The sequence below is a fragment of the Procambarus clarkii genome, chromosome 38, assembly GCF_040958095.1.
Source record: "Procambarus clarkii isolate CNS0578487 chromosome 38, FALCON_Pclarkii_2.0, whole genome shotgun sequence".
Classification (NCBI taxonomy): Eukaryota; Metazoa; Arthropoda; class Malacostraca; order Decapoda; family Cambaridae; genus Procambarus; species Procambarus clarkii.
The window spans coordinates 28,576,547-28,593,325 of NC_091187.1; positions in this window are offsets into that span (position 1 = coordinate 28,576,547).

Below are 16,779 nucleotides of genomic sequence, written 5' to 3' on the forward strand. Positions count from 1 at the left end.
CAAGTGTCGCGTCAGACTAGAAATAAAAATGAATTTTTGAGAACTGATTTTTGAATTACCACCAACAGTGAAAAGAAACGTACGAAATATCGAGAAAATTCGTGTTAGAATTATTAATCTTACTTTTTCGGTCATATTTAATAATATATATATATATATATATATATATATATATATATATATTTATATATATATTGGTGTCTTTCTTGTAAACATTTGTAAACAATTAGAAGAGGTGATAAGGTAGAACTGTTTTGGATGAGGTGAACAAATTTATGATAAACACAAGACAGAACACGGAACAATGGGTATTAAATGGATATATGAGAGCATAAGAATGGAAGTAACTGCAAAGGGCTTATTGGCCCATACTTCCTCTTGACGCTTCTATATTGCAGCGGAGTCTTAAAGTGGGTAGTATATAGTTGTGCATTAATTGGCTGTTGATTGCTGGTGTTGACTTCTTGATGTGTAATGCTTCGCAAACGTCAAGCCGCCTGCTATCGCTGTATCTATCGATGATGTATGTGTTGTTTGTTAAGACTTCTCTGGTGATGGTCTGGTTGTGGGAAGAGATTATATGTTCCTTAATGGAGCCCTGTTGCTTATGCATCGTTAATCGCCTGGAAAGAGATGTTGTTGTCTTGCCTATATACTGAGTTTTTTGAGGCTTACAGTCCCCAAGTGGGCATTTGAAGGCATAGACGACGTTGGTCTCTTTTAAAGCGATCTGCTGTGTGTCTGGAGAGTTTCTCATGAGTAGGCTGGCCGTTTTTTGGGTTTTATAGTAAATCGTCAGTTGAATCTTCTGATTTTTGTCTGTAGGGATAAAGTTTCTATTAACAATATCTTTCAGAACCCTTTTCCTCCGTTTTATGAGCTGTGGAAAAGAAGTTCCTGTAAAATAGTCTAATAGGGGGTATAGTTGTTGTGTTAGTTGTCTCTTCAGAGGTTGCATGGCGTTTCACCTTCCTTCTTATAATGTCTTCAACGAAACCATTGGAGAAGCCGTTGTTGACTAGGACCTGCCTTACCCTACAGAGTTCTTCAACAACTTGTTTCCATCCTGAGCTGTGGCAGAGAGCGCGGTCGACAAAAGCGTTAACAACACTCCTCTTGTACCTGTCTAGGCAACTAGAGCAAGTGAGGGGTCATTTACGTTTTTCATCAAGTCCCTATTAATATGGGAGAACTCTGTGTCTATGCTTGATGCACATTTTGCCTAAACCCGCAAGTGAAGTTATACAACTTTAGAACACTTGCCCACCAGGACACTCGAACCCTAGCCAGCACAGAAGCCTTCCAGCAACTGCCATAACAGGTACGCCTTTAACCCATTGCACCATGCTCAGACACTTAAAAGAGATGGTAATTTCGGGGTATTTCAACACCCCAAAGTTTACCACCTCCCAAGGGCAACTAGAAGAAGTGAGGGGTCACTTACGTTTTTCATCAAGTCCCTGTTAATATGAGAGAACTCTGTGTCTATGCTTGCTGCACATTTTGCCTAAACACGCAAGTGAAGTTATACAACTTTAGAACACTTTCCCACAAGGAGACTTTGGTATTTTCTTCTCTTATCACCCCTATTCTTTTAGTATGTGTGTATATATACATACATACATAAATATATATATATATATATATATATATATATATATATATATATATATAAATATTTATATATATATATATATATATATATATATATATATATATATATATATATATATATATATATATATATATATATGTAGCCAGTGCGTTCTGGCTACTAGGTACGACATATATATATATATATATATATGTCGTACCTAGTAGCCAGAACTCACTTCTCAGCCTACTATTCAAGGCCCGATTTGCCTAATAAGCCAAGTTTTCCTGAATTAATATATTTACTATAATTTTTTTCTTATGAAATGATAAAGCAACCCTTTTCTCTATGTATGAGGTCAATTTTTTTTTATTGGAGTTAAAATTAACGTAGATATATGACCGAACCTAACCAACCCTACCTAACCTAACCTAACCTATATTTATAGGTAAGGTTAGGTTAGGTAGCCAAAAAAAGCTAGGTTAGGTTAGGTTAGGTAGGTTAGGTAGACGAAAAAACATTAATTCATGAAAACTTGGCTTATTAGGCAAATCGGGCCTTGAATAGTAGGCTGAGAAGTGCGTTCTGGCTATTAGGTACGACATATATATATATATATATATATATATATATATATATATATATATATATATATATATATATATATATATATATATATATATATATATATATATATATATATGTCGTACCTAGTAGCCAGAACTCACTTTTTGGCCTACTATTCAAGGCCCGATTTGCCTTATAAGCCAAGTTTTCCTGAATTAATATATTTTTTCTAATTTTTTTCGTATGAAATGATAAAGCTACCCATTTCGTTATGTATGAGGTCAATTTTTTTTTATTGGAGTTAAAATTAACGTAGATATATGACCGAACCTAACCAACCCTACCTAACCTAACCGAACCTATCTTTATAGGTTAGGTTTGGTTAGGTAGCCGAAAAAGTTAGGTTAGGTTAGGTTAGGTAGGTTAGGTAGTCGAAAAACAATTAATTCATGAAAACTTGGCTTATTAGGCAAATCGGGCCTTGCATAGTAGGCTGAGAAGTGCGTTCTGGCTACTAGGTACGACATATATATATATATATATATATATGCAAACAAGCCTGAATGGTCCCCAGGACTATATGCGAATGAAAACTCACACCCCAGAAGTGACTCGAACCCATACTCCCAGAAGCAACGCAACTGGTAACTACGGGGCGCCTTAATCCGCTTGACCATCACGGCCGTCAAAAGGAAGTGATAGCCGAGGCTATTCATATATATATATATATATATATATATATATATATATATATATATATATATATATATATATATATATATATATATATATATTTTGTGACGATAATCTCTTTCAAGAGAGATTAAGCCAGCTCTTCTCTACATAAAGTTACGTATGTTATACAACAATAAGATGTTACCTGCAAGATACGCCCACCAGTAGCACAAAACGTTTTGACCAGGAGGCAAACGTACCCTAGACTCCCCCCTACTCCACACTCCCTCCATCAAGCAGCAAACTACCATTCCTAGCTTGCCTGCTTCTGGTTGGTGACTCGCCGACTGCACATCTGCACCTCAGCGCCCTCTAGAAGTCGATGTCTGGGCTTGAACCAGCCACTGAAGTCAGAATATCCTTGTGCTCTCAAGCCGTGAACAACTAACTGATATACGCTATCAGGTGGATGTTTCTCAGCTAGCGCTATATTCTCAGCACCTGTTTAATCACTTTGTCTTTATACTGTAGAGTAACGTCATCCCTATTCTTCATATATGTTATATGTTTTTGACTTGTTTGTTTGCACTGTACATAGCCAAGAGATTGTCTTTGTTTTTTATTTGTTTTCTATATTAATTAAAGTTTCATTGTTCATACTATGTGTTTTGCGTGTCTTCCCTTACTTTACCACAGAAAAACAGCCAAGCAGTCTATCTTTTTTTGTAAGTGTGACTAGGCATTGACACCAGCCATTAGAGGGACTGCCGAACATCTACACTCCTACACTTTCCCGTCACATTTAATGGGGGTCTGTCCTAGGAGCTTCACTCAGGCACTAGTACCAGAACATCAATTTGTGGTAAGCGTACTTGGCTTTGATACAGTTGCTTTTCAACATTTTCATTACTTTTAATATTTATATGGTGCTGTGTGTATTGTGCATTCCGAGAGTAGCATATGGTGAGTGTTGGATAACTTTGGATTACGAGGTGTCTGAAGGCCTCAGTCATTCTCTTAATTGGTCATCCCTCCCTCCATGTTATTACTCATGTTTTCCACCTTTTGTCCCTAGGATATTTCTCAATCTCAGACAGATCATCATTTTGGTTACCCGGGTACTTTGGTTTGTCTTCGGGTCAAAGCACCCTATCTTCGGCAATCCGACCGAAGGAGGATAAAGAGGGGCCATAGTTCCTCTTGCACGGACTACGTTGCTGAGTTGGGACTTCAACAGCAGTTCTCGTCACCAGTTGACACTCGCACCCCTACACGTCGGTCAGAGATGATGATATTTACTTATGTAGGGAATTAGCTTTCTTTTTCCAGAGCACAAAGTTCGCCAATTCTGTAAGTACCATATTTCATTTAGTGGGAAAACCCTTGCTTCTGTCCTATAGAGACTCGGCAAGGTATGCCTACATTCTTGGACTACCTAATTCACTTTTGAAACAATTAAATGTTTCATTTGTTTTAGAAACTATCAGTTTCATTTATTTAGTAGGATTTTCTTGCTCTTATTCTCTTACATTGAGTACCGGGTACAAGATTTCCTGCGCTTTTGATTGACTAATCATTTACCATACTAAAATTAACTTTAATTGTTAAATATAAAATTCCACAGGATAGTTACCAGTGGCCACGTTATCCTGTTACTGACACTTCCATATCACAAGTATTCGTTGTACATTTATTTGCTATTTTTTACCATGTCTCGTCTCCAAGCTTTTCGTAACAATCCAGCAGGTGAAATAGGGAACTTAAGTCGTGCCAAGAGGACCGAATTACAAACTCTTGCGCACGAGTATCAACTAGATGTTCCCCATGGAGCCAACAAAAATGAATTGCACAATTTAATATTGGATCACCTCTTAGATGAAGGGAAGATTGACTCTGAAACTCACGAAAATTATTCTATTGCAGATAGACATGCTTTGACAACTATGAAACTCAAGCTCGAACTTGTAAAGATCGAGCGGGAGCAACAAAAAGAAGCCCTCCAATAACAAAAGGAAGTTCTACAAATGAGGGAAAGAGAGGCTGCAATCAGGAAAGAAGAGCAAGAACGAGAGATGGCCCTCAAAGAACGAGAGCTTCCCTACTCCGTGAGCGTCAGCAAGAACAGCTTGAAGCAAGAAAACGTGACCTGGAAATCCAACGGGAGTACAGTAAACAGCAAGCTGATAGTGCTCTCGAATACCGACGACAAGAACTAGCGTTGGAAGCTACACACTACACTCAACGCCAACAAGCTACCGCTAGTCTTCCCGTAAGTTTCAATGTCTCCCATGCAAGTAAGTTAATGCCACCATTCGTTGAGACAGAGATTGATGTATTTTTCACCACTTTTGAGACCCTAGCTAAAAAACTTAGGTGGCCTGCAGATCAATGGTCTACCCTTCTCAGAGTGCATCTCACAGGTAGAGCTGCGGTTACTCTCAGTACCTTAGCGTCTGAGAATGACTACCAGACCCTGAAGCAAGCAGTTTTGGACGCCTACCTTCTCTCCACCAAAAGCTACAGACGAAAATTCCGTGATTGTCTAAAGGCAAGGACCACCACCTTTCTAGAATTTGCCAATACCAAGAAAAGATATTTCATGAAATGGCTGGAAGCAGCACATGTCTCTACATTTTCAGAACTCGTCAACCTCATGCTAGTTGAGGAATTCTTGAGACGTGTTCCCCCTTCCGTCCGTTTATATTTAGCAGACAAAGAAGAAACCGACTACATCAGATGTGCGAAGTCAGCTGACACCTACAGCCTCATCCACCGGCTTACACCAGAACCACCTTCCAGTAAGAAGTCTGGGACAGTTATGATAAAGTGAGTGCCGATCAAGCGCATATGGTCCCCAGGACTATATGCGACTGAAAATTCACACCCCAGAAGTGACTCGAACCCATACACCCAGGAGCAACGCAACTGGTAACTACAGGACGCCTTAATTCAGGCTTGTTCGCATTTGTGTTCCTCACGTGTGCCCCAAAGAATGAGGTGATTTGATAAAATGCTGTGCTTAAGATTACCATCCGAGTGCCTCCGGGGAAGTGATTCAAATAGCTTCGGCTATCACTTCCTTATGTCTGGTTGTGATGGTCAAGCGGATTAAGGCGTATTGTAGTTACCAGTTGCGTTGCTCCTGGGTGTATGGGTTCGAGTCACTTTTGGGGTGTGAGTTTTCAGTCGCATATAGTACTCGGGACCATTCAGGCTTGTTCGCATTTGTGTTCCTCACGTCTGCCCCAAAGAATGAGGTGATTTGATAAAATGCTGTGCCCAAGATTACCATCCGAGTGCTGGCGGGGAAGTGGTTCAAATAGCTTCGGCTATCACTTCCTTATGTCCGGTCGTGATGGTCAAGCGGATTAAGGCGTCCTGTAGTTACCAGTTGCGTTGCTCTTGAGTGTATGGGTTTGAATCACTTCTGGGGTGTGAGTTTTCAGTCGCATATAATCCTCGGGACCATTCAGGCTTGTTCGCATTTGTGTTCCTCACGTGTGCCCCAAAGAATGAGGTGATTTGATAAAATGCTGTGCCCAAGATTACCATCCGAGTGCCGGCGGGGAAGTGGTTCAAATAGCTTCGGCTATCACTTCCTTATGTCCGGTCATGCAACCCGTTCTCGCAAATTCGTATATTCAATATTGACTTATTAACTACGTGCATAGGTGATATACTAAACATAATAGATACCCTTAAAAAGCTTCATAGAAAACACCGACCTTACCTAACCTTGTTAGTATCTTAAGATAAGCATCTTATTGCTTCGTAATTACAATTATTACTTAACCTATACCTATAATAGGTTAAGTAACAATTGTAATTACGAAGCTATAAGATGCTTATCTTAAGATACTAACAAGGTTAGGTAAGGTCAGTGTTTTCTATGAAGCTTTTTAAGGGTGTCTATTATGTTTAGTAGGTCACCTATGCACTTATTTAATAAGTCAATATTGACTTTACGAATTTGCGAGAACGGGTTGGGTCGTGATGGTCAAGCGGATTAAGGCTTCCTGTAGTTACCAGTTGCGTTGCTCCTGGGTGTATGGGTTCGAGTCACTTCTGGGGTGTGAGTTTTCAGTCGCATATAGTGTTGGGGACCATTCAGGCTTGTTCGCATTTGTGTTCCTCACGTGTGCCCCAAAGAATGAGGTGATATGATAAAATGCTGTGCCCAAGATTACCATCCGAGTGCCGGAGGGGAAGTGGTTCAAATAGCTTCGGCTATCACTTCCTTATGTCTGGTCGTGATGGTCAAGCGGATTAAGGCGTCCTGTAGTTACCAGTTGCGTTGCTCCTAAGTGTATGGGTTCGAGTCACTTCTGGGGTGTGAGTTTTCAGTCGCATATAGTCCTGGGGACCATTCAGGTTTGTTCGCATATATATATATATATATATATATATATATATATATATATATATATATATATATATATATATATATATAACCTGTCAGCAGGTTCTCTTTAATGCATGTCTCATTGAATATGACAGCATATTCCGTATTTAATATTTTCTGATTTAGGGCTTCTATCCCTCTTACTAATGCTCTTTCATCAGGGTTCAGCTGGAAGAGAAGTTCACCAAAAGTCATGTTGTTTTAAAGGTGAAGAAAGGAACTGAATAACAGAAGAATGTATTACACTTATTATAAAATCGCACAACGTTTCGAACCTTCATGGTTCATTCTCAATTGATAAGAAATTAAAGATCTCGTTGGATTTATACCAGTATGGGTATAATACCAGCAATTCGATTTATTGGATTTATTCCAGTAATTCGATGCTACTTGCTTACCAACATCTTCCATCACCTTTTGGTCTTGTTCCCTTGAGACAACCATCGTCACTGGGCGAATGTTCTGTCCTTGGTACAGCTTCGCCATGTGCACGTGTACCAACATCTGCTTCTTTTTCCTGTCTGGAGTGCTAAGAATATAGTTAGAAGCATTAACTTTCTTGAGGACAGAGTAAGGACCAATAAATTTGGTACTTAAGCTTCCTGTTACTGTTGGAGAACATGCCAGTAGTAAGTTTCCTACCTGAAATTCCCTGGGTGTCGCTTTGCTGTCGTATTTCTTCTTGGCAGTTACCTGAGTATGTAACAGGTTCTCTTTGGCTCGCTTCCATGCAGCGAACAACCTGCCTTTGTGCGTAGATAACCAGTTCAGCGCATCCATGTGGTTCTCTTTGTCTAACCATTGGTCCTTGATCAACTCCAATGGTCCTCTCACTGGATGATCATACACCATCTCGAATGGAGATAGTCCCAGAGATTTCTTAGGTACAGATCTTAGGGCAAAGAGGAGGTAAATACAGAAGACACTGAAGAAATATATGACTAGGTGATGAACAGCTTTTGCAGTCATGCAATGTCCGGAAAATAATTCATCATGAGCTGCTTCCAACAGCTTAGTCCTGAACATTGAGGGCACGAGTACCTGTGTATATTCCTCTGGAGTCTGGGGGTGTTCTTGATCGATACCTCCGGCACTGTACCTTGTCCCTCGAGAAGTACTAGTCACCTGCCTTTAAACTGGTCTCTATGGTATCTGCGAAAGCTATCACCTGGGGTTCCTTCACTTACTCTTCAATCAAGGTTGCTCTAGTCCAGTGCTTCGGTTCTGAAGTAGAGTCTAGAGAGTTAGATGTAGTACTGTCGGCAATCTGTGGTATAAGTGTAGGGTTAAACAAATCATCCAATCCCAACTGAGTCTTTACCTGGGATCTGGCTTGTACTGCTCCACCATTTGTTCTCACTGGAACACATCTTTAGTTCAGGACTGCCCTGGGTGAACTGATTCCTGCCGACCAAGGGACCACCCACATCACTTCTGAGGAGTAAAAGATGAATAGTAAGCAGGAAACTACACAGGTATCAGTAAGATTATAGCCATCTACCGGGGAACAGAAAATGGATTCGGGTGCACTCAACAGATGACGTCGACATCGTTACACCTCCTATCCTAAAAGAATTTGGGTGGTGTGTGTTCAAAAGATATCGTCGACATCGTCACAAATGGGAACGTAAGAATAAAAGGAGAAAGATAAAGAAAAAGAAAAGGGGGGTTTAGGCTTATGTCAGGTCACGTTTGTTAAAAAGGTTAGAGTATTTGAGTATGTACTGTGAAAGGGAAGAGTCAACAGCAACTAGTCCAGGTCTAAGGTTTTTGTTGGGTATGGTGTGTATCAGAGCCTATTCGACAAGACGGCGTCTGTGTAGAGAAGAAGGCAGGAAAAATTATTTTAGAAGAAGACCAATCAATAATATGATTAGAATCCTTAACATGACAGCATTGTTTGTGTCTGCAGACTTAACACTTATTTTGTGTTCCTTAACATCTGTCATTAAATGTGCAGCCAGTCTTTCCAAATTATTGGAGAGGACAAGACGAACAGGAAATAGAGTAGACACCAGCAGCATTAGAAGCAGGAATAGTGTGAACCAGATTTCTAGGAAGAGTGTTAGTTTATCGAAAGTCGAGCTTTATACCAAGAGGACGAATGGTATTAGTAGTAGTAGTATGGTTTGGTAACCTTTGCTAAGTTTGTCAATTCTAACTCTAGTACTCTTTCGAACCTGTCTTCATTCAGGGGGCGCTTATCCCGCTCTTGACAGTTGGTATTCTAAAAATCACTACCTTCCTCGTCGCCTCCAGCTTGACCTTGCCTCCCTGAAAGCTAACAACTCTATTCTTATCCTTCCGTCCGACAAAGGCAATTCGGTGGTTGTCCTTGACCATGTGACTACCTCAGGGAGGCTGATATCTTGCTCTCTGACTCCTGCACATATACTTCTCTGACATCTAACCTTTTGGATCGTCTTAAACTTTCTTCAACCGCAAACTGAGACAGTTATCTGGTGTTTGTGCTCCTGACTTCGATCTAATAAAACGTTTTCGTGTCATCTGCCCTTCTCTTCCTTATTTGCATGGTCTTCCTAAGACTCATAAACCTGGTGTTCCTCTTCGTCCTATCATTTCTTCAAGGGGCTTTGTCGGCTATAATCTTGCCGATACGATAACTAGGTTTATCGTAGCCTATTATGCACAGTGGTGTGTGCAAGTGCGTGCGTGCTCCAGTGTTTTCTTGCAATTTGGGAGGGTTAAACAAGCAACACCGCAGTTTAAAATTGCACATTTATGAATGAATGTTTGCCAATCACAATGAAACAATAGATGCTAAAGGAAGAACCCATAAATAGTGTTTTTTGAAAATAATAGTGTAGAATCACATGGTGGAAGTGACGAGTGAGGAGGGTAGAGGTAGGCAACATTCTGGCTATTAGGTCCCATATATATATATATATATATATATATATATATATATATATATATATATATATATATATATATATATATATATATATATATATGTCGTACTTAGTAGCCAGAACGCACTTCTCAGCCTACTATGCAAGGCCCGATTTGCCTAATAAGGCAAGTTTTCATGAATTAATTGTTTTTCGACTACCTAACCTAACCTAACATAACTTTTTCGGCTACCTAACCTAACCTAACCTAACCTATAGAGATAGGTTAGGTTAGGTTAGGTAGGGTTGGTTAGGTTCGGTCATATATCTACATTAATATTAACTCCAATTAAAAAAAAATGACCTCTTACATAATGAAATGGGTAGCTTTATCATTTCATAAGAAAAAAAATACAGAAAATATTTTAATTCAGGAAAACTTGGCTTATTAGGCAAATCGGGCCTTGCATAGTAGGCTGAGAAGTGCGTTCTGGCTACTAGGTACGACATATATATATATATATATATATATATATATATATATATATATATATATATATATATATATATATATATATATATATATATATATATATATATATATATATATATATATATATATTGCCTAATAAGCCAAGTTTTTCTGGATTTATATATTTTTCGATTTTTTCTTATGAAATATTAAAACTATCCGTTTCATTATGTATGAGTCAAGTTCTGTAAATTTGAGTTAAAACTTATGTAGATATATGACCGAACCTAACCAACCCTACCTAACCTATCTTAACCTAACCTAAACTAACATTACTAAGTCAATAATTTATGTTCTTAACGTAATATAATAATAATATATCAAATAAACCAATGGGAAACAATATTTTGAAAAAAAAGAAAATCATTCGGTCTATTAGGCAATTTGGGCCTTGCATAGTAGGCCGAGAAATGCTTCTGGCTACTAGGTACAACATATGTATTTTGATTGGATATATGCTACAGTGGGGGGCATGTTTTTGAGCGACTGTGAGACGTACGCAGACTAGCAATGAGGGAGGGAATTAAATAAAATGTCTGAGTGTTGGTGTTTGCTATTTTTAAAAAATTATATAATATTTGCATTGCACTTGGGGACTTCAATAGGAGTTCAGTAGTATTCCAATGTCTGGGGGTCTGATTTCTACGAATGGGTGATGTGAATTTTCACTTTCCTATGCTCAATAAACGATCCTTGAAGATAGATTGACAAAGCTCAAATTACATTCTCTAGAAAGGCGAAGAAGAATTAGGGGGGGTGACATGATAGAGATGTGGGAGTGGATGAATGGACATAACAAAGGGGGATATTAATAGCCTATTAATAGTATCAACACGAGACAGATCATGAAACAATGAGTATTAATTGGATGTGTTTTAGATTTCGGAAAAAATCCTGGGTAAAAACTGGTTCGGTAACAGGGTTGAACTTATTTCTTATGTTCAATATGAAATCTTAGCTAGAAAAATGATATTAGAAAATGGGAAACAGTATGGAAATACCTTATTAAGAAAAAGAGCTTATAATGGATGACGTCACTGTACATTAGGCTTGACAGAAGGCAGCCTTTTAATCCCCTTTGTTATAAACAATGAAAATGGGAATAAATACACTATGACAGAAAATGAACTTATTCAGGGAAGATGAAAACTGGATGATGTCATTGACCATTAGCGATGTCTGTGCAGGGTCACCGGGGTAACGAAATTGAAGTGCAATGGGAGCCGGCATTTTAATCCCCTTGAGCAAAATGGCAGTGAGTAGGAGGGTATCTTTCCATTATCATTTTTGCAAAATAATATATGATTGGAGGGAGAGATTGATAACCAATATGAAAATATGAAAACACCAATGCGCCAATGACCAGCAATCAGGAGGGAAATGCAAAAAAAAAAAACTGCGCCAATAATCAGCAGGGGGGGGGGGGAATTTGAAAACACCCCTGCGCCAATGACCGGCAGTCGGGAAAAATCCAAAAAATATCTGCGCCAATGATCGGAATGGGGAAAAAACAAAATTGCCGGTCATTGTGACTATTTACACAGGGAAGATGAAGATTGATCGACCTCATTGACTATTAGCAATGTCTTTGCAGGGTCACCGAGATGACGAAATTTTTGGATGCTGGAAGCCGGCATTTTAATACCCCTGAGCGAAATGGCAGAAAGGAGGCTACCTTTCAATTCCTATTTTTTGGGGAAAATTATATATGATGGAAGGTAGCAGTTGAGAAATTATATTAAAAAATTGAAAACACCCCAGGACAATGATCGGCCTTGGGGGGAAAAATGGTTACCCCCCTTGCGCCAATGACTGGCATGGGGTAAAAAATGAAACCAACCCTTGATGCAATGACCAGCATTGGGAAAAATCAAAATTGCCAGTCATTGTGTCTACTTCCACAACTGTTGTTGTTGTTGTTGTTTTAGATAGATTCAGCTACTCGGAACAAAAAGTTCCATGCAGCATGGATTATGGTGAGACCGTCGTACTCACCTGGCACACGAGATGAGCGGGGAGTGAGATTGATTGATGAAGCTTAAGCCACCCAAGAGGTGGCACAGTCATGAATAGCCCGTAAAGGGGGGAGTGAGGGAGGCACGGGTATTAAGTAAGCAAGAGTTAGGTGAGGAGCAGATAAGAGGTGGTAATTCCTAGAATGGGTAAGAGAAAGGCAATAGGTAAGAACAAAAAGAAAAGTATGGGTTGGATGGGTGTAATAATGGGGTGATGGAAGAATGGGAACGTAAAAATAAGAAGAGAAAGAAATAGAAAGAGACAAAAGGGGGTAGGCTTATGTCAGGTCACGTTTGTTACAAGGGTTAGAGTATTTGAGTATGTACTGTGAAAGGGAAGAGTCGACAGCAACAAAGCCAGGACTAAGATTCATGTTGGGTAGGTTGTGTATCAGAGCCGATTCGACCAGACGGTGTCTGTCAAGAGTAAAGGCAGGAAAAATTATTTTAGAAGAAGACCAATCAATAGGATGATTAGAATCCCAAACATTACAGAAGAGAGCATTGTTTGTGTCTGCAAACATGACACTTCTCTTGTGTTCCTTAAGTCTGTCATTTAGTGTTCGGCCAGTTTCCCCAAAGTATTGAAGAGGACAAGACGAACAGGAAATAGAGTAGGCACCAGCAGCATTAGAAGTAGGAGCCAGACTGTGAACCAGATTGTTATAAAGAGTGTTAGTTTGTCGAAAGGCGAGCTTTACGTCAAGAGGACGAAGGGTATTAGTGAAATTTTTGAGTTTAGATATAAAGGGAAGGCAGAGCACAGTGGTAATAGTGTTGGAAACAGGTTTGGGATGAAATAAATTTCGTTTAGCTTGAGAGTAGGCACAGATAATAAAACGTAAGGGGTAACCAAGGTGAGAGAAAGATTTGTAAATAAACTAAATTTCAGAATCAAGAAACTGAGTCACTCATGCATTTAGCGCGGAGGAAGAGAACGACGAGGATCCTTTTCTTAACAGAAATATGATGGCATGAAAAAAATAAATGTACATACCACTATGCATGGCACTACTACCAGACAATGTTTCCTACACTCGTGGCCACAAGAACAATGTTAAACGTTTTCTCAACGTCCCCTAGCATGAGGGTGACCTTTGGTATGGGTCTCTGGCAGTGATGCCGGACCAATTTTATAGGTATGAAGCTCTGGTGGGCCTGACAAAAGTCTGCCACACGATTAAGTATTTCGTGTTTGTACTCGCTAATTATCATAAACTATAATTATCAAGCAAATAAAGAAAAAACCTCAATCATGTATTTATCCATTTAAGAAGTTAAAACACTTAATGCTCACAAAATACAACCATTCACGGCATCACACAATTTTCCAACAGCATCTTCACTAGATACATTTTCAACACGTAAAGCAGCAGTGTGAGGTTTTGATAGTTTATGGTAAAAAAAACATTTAGTAGTCGAAACACGCCTTTTGCCACTTTCACTGTTATCATTATCAGTCTCCTGTATGTTATTCTTCTTGCACTCCTCAATTTGTTTACGAAAGAAGGAGTACGAGGAAAACTAGGAAAAGTATTTCGGGTTTCTCGCTATTTCAATTATGGCCGTTTGTTCCCTATGCCTCTCTTAAATTTATAAGATTCTTTCACCTTCAGCTCGATCATTTCTTATTCCCTATATAGCCTTCCTCGTCGTTGTTGGGATAGAATGGAGCGTTTGAGATGTTCTGCTATATGTTTTCTTTGCCTATAGAGGGTGCGCTATTCTCGTTCCAGTTTGCAACTTTTTCTCTTTTTTCTTAGTGGTATATGCCGTCTACATGTTTCTAGTGCTACAGTGCCTATTTTCTCGAAGCACTGGTTTAAGTCTGCATTATGTAGTTGTTCTTCCCAGCATAGTTCTGCGAGGTCTCGGTTTTTTCGTTCCAAATGAATCAGTTTGTTATTAAAATTGAATTTGCTGAAATCTTCTCCTCTGGGATTTGAACCTGAGCAGTCAATTTCTTTCAGATGAAAGTACCTGTGCAGTCAATTTCAAATTCTTCTCCTATGGGATTTGTTTACAAAAGATCACCTCTAAATCAAAAGTAACTATCTGAATGTGCCTCTCAACTTGATCAACAGATTTGCAAAATAGGCCGTGTTCTGAGCAACAGTTGGGTGGTCTGTTCGTTTCGAACAGTTTCAGCAGTGTGCAAAAATTATTAAGCACTTAATTTTCATTTTGAAGAAACAGTGAAAGATGAAACAAGATTTGGAAGTGATAGAAAAACCTATGATGGTTTGTTGACAACTAACTTCAGAACAGTTTCTATTGGATTTAGCTCTAATGTATGACACGTTGCACGAACTTGGTTTACTGTCAGAGTGTTTACAGAAACGCACTACTTCGATTGTGTATGCAGACAAACTGATTCAACAGAGCATAAGGTCATTGCATGGCCTAAAAGAGAAACCTGGCACTAGAACTTTAGGAGCTCAAAAGGCAATTGAAAAGAGGAAGTTTGGAGCAATTTCCATAACAAGCAATAAGAAAATTGTCTCCATTAATTATCAACAGTTTCTTACTAGTCTTGTGAACAATTTGCAGCACCGTTGTTCACAACAACATCTATGAAAGGCTCTCCAACTTCTGAACCTCACAATATGTATAAATCACTGCTAAATGAAATGTGTGTTCTTTAAAATGACTACTGGCCCGATGAAATACCACCTAATTACGGAGCAGCTGAAATATTATCTCTCTGTAAGAAGTTTAAGCTTTCATCTTATTCCGAACTAAATACCTTTAGAGACTATGTGGAGGATCATTGACGCCATATCTCCCAAGATTTACACCCAATACTGAGCTGTTTATAAGTTATTCCTATTAGTACTGCTGAATGTGAGAGGTGATTCAGTCACATGAACCTGATAATAACAACAACACGCTGAAGAATTCTCATAAATCATGTATCAGGACTTAAGTTTGTTAAACTACATGGACCTCCTCTAGTTCATTGGAATCCTGAGCAGTATGCCATATAATGGCTGCTGTACCACAGACCGGCAGATGACACCAGGACAAGAGTTGATTCACACCCATGACAACATCTCACACCTCACCCTTTGTGGAAACTATTGTGAAACTTCTCACTGGTGGTATTTTGTGAGCATTAAGTGTTTTAACTTCTTAAATGGATAAATACACGATTAATGTTTTTACTTTATTTGTTTGATAATTATATTTTATGATAATTAGTGAGTACAAACACGAAATACTTAATCGTGTGACAGGCTTTTGTTAGGCCCACCAGAGCGCCATACCTATACAATTGGTCCTGCACCACTGCCACAGACCCATACCAAAGGTCACCCTCATGCTAGGGGACGTTGAGAAAACGTTTAACATTGTTCTTGTGGCCACGAGTGTAGGGAAGACTATTGTGGTAGTGACCATGCACAATGGTATGTACATTCATATCTTTTTATACCATCCTATTTCTGTTAAGAAAGGTACTCTCGTCTTTCTCTTCCTCCGCGAACTGTGCATGAGTGACTCAGTTTCTTGATTCTTAAATTGATTGATTGATTGATAAAGATTAAGCCACCCAAGAGGTGGCACGGGCATGAATAGCCCGTAAGTGGTACAATTTTTTTTTTTTTTTTTTCTCAGTATTCTGAGGTTGCATTTAACCATCAAGCTGTTATCGCGGGGGAGGACACTGCTTCACAGTCTTTATGAGGGTGTCCAGCTGCTGGACACCTTTGTTGACCAGGAGAGTGGCTGTGTTGATGGCTTCAGGGTGGCCACTGCATGATTCAGGAACTCTTAAAGCTCTTCTAAGGTCATTGGTTGCTTCACATTCCAGAAGATAGTGAAGTAATGGCTTTTCTGTGACAGTTTGGCAGAAGATGCACTCTCTCTGTCGGGGTTCACCAATCTCCCAGTTGCATCTGTAACCTAGACGTAGTCTATATAGCCTAACTGCTATTTCCCTGTGGATTCCTTTTGGGATATTTAACCTTTCTAATTTGGTTGCCTGAAGATACCATGTTGCAGATGACGAACCTTCAGCTATTCTCTGGTGAAGGTAGGCTTTGTTGAGATGTGAGAGTTTTTTGGTGATGATGTTTTTTATGTTCTCTAGGCTGGGTTGAATTGTTTTATGTATCACTGGATGACGAGTTGCCAATTTAGCA